Below are 924 nucleotides of genomic sequence, written 5' to 3'. Positions count from 1 at the left end.
CAAAAAAGAAAGCATTAACAATAACATACTACTTGAAATAGAAAAATTTGATATCAAGAGTAACATCAATTTTTCTCTTCAATTTTTTCTTTTGAACTTATTCAAAACTATTCTATATTCAATTTTTCTGTTCTTTGCATCATCGAACCTAATAAAAAATTATTAATCTAACAGAAAAATCAATACAAAACAAACACATCTCTAAGATCTTTTGAATTTGGCAACCGCCATTGTACCCTCAATTGCATCATGCTTGGCCAATTCAACGGGGAGAACCAATCGGACACCAGTTTAAATCTCCCGAGTAGTGATGGTACGCTTCTTGTTGTACCTAGCAAGTGTAGAGAACTCATGAGCAAGTTTTTCAAAGATATCATTGATGAAGTTGTTCATGATTCCCATAGCCTTGCTTGAAATGGCCGGATCTGGACTAACTTGTTTCAGCACCTTGAAGATGTAGTTCTTGTAAGTTTCAACAGACTTCTTCGACCTCTTACTCTTTTGATGTCCGGTGGCGTACTTAGGAATCTTCATGTTGGACTTTGATTTTTCAGCGGCGGCGGCAGCAGCCTTCTCAGCCGACGACTTCGTCTCTACCTTTGCTGACATTGAAGGGAAGGATTCTGAAATTGGGGGAAATTTGGAGTTTGAACTGTGTGAAGTGAATGAGATGCAGATATTTATTATATAGAAGTTTGACATACATGTTCATCTGTAAGTTTTTGATTACGTGGATCCTTAGTTTCAACCCTTAGTTGTTTTAGTTAGTCAATGGTGTAAAAGGACAAATGAATTAAATTAAAGTTGACCTCCATCCTATTTAATTTAAAACTTTGGTTTAAAATAAGGAATATAATTTCATCTGGGATAATTAATAACTTATCAAGATTTTGGTGTATAATTTATACTAATCTTAGCTAATAT

General features: G+C 34.3%; 1 pseudogene; it reads right to left on the bottom strand.

Annotated features, from left to right (window-relative positions):
* Window positions 1–201: 201 nt before the first annotated feature.
* On the bottom strand, window positions 202–609 carry LOC107001227 (annotated as a pseudogene).
* Between the last annotated feature and the right edge of the window lie 315 nt (window positions 610–924).

The sequence above is a fragment of the Solanum pennellii genome, chromosome 10, assembly GCF_001406875.1.
Source record: "Solanum pennellii chromosome 10, SPENNV200".
In the NCBI taxonomy this organism is placed as follows: Eukaryota; Viridiplantae; Streptophyta; class Magnoliopsida; order Solanales; family Solanaceae; genus Solanum; species Solanum pennellii.
Note: the sequence above shows the minus strand (reverse complement) of the source record. Positions and strands in the feature narration are given on the sequence as shown.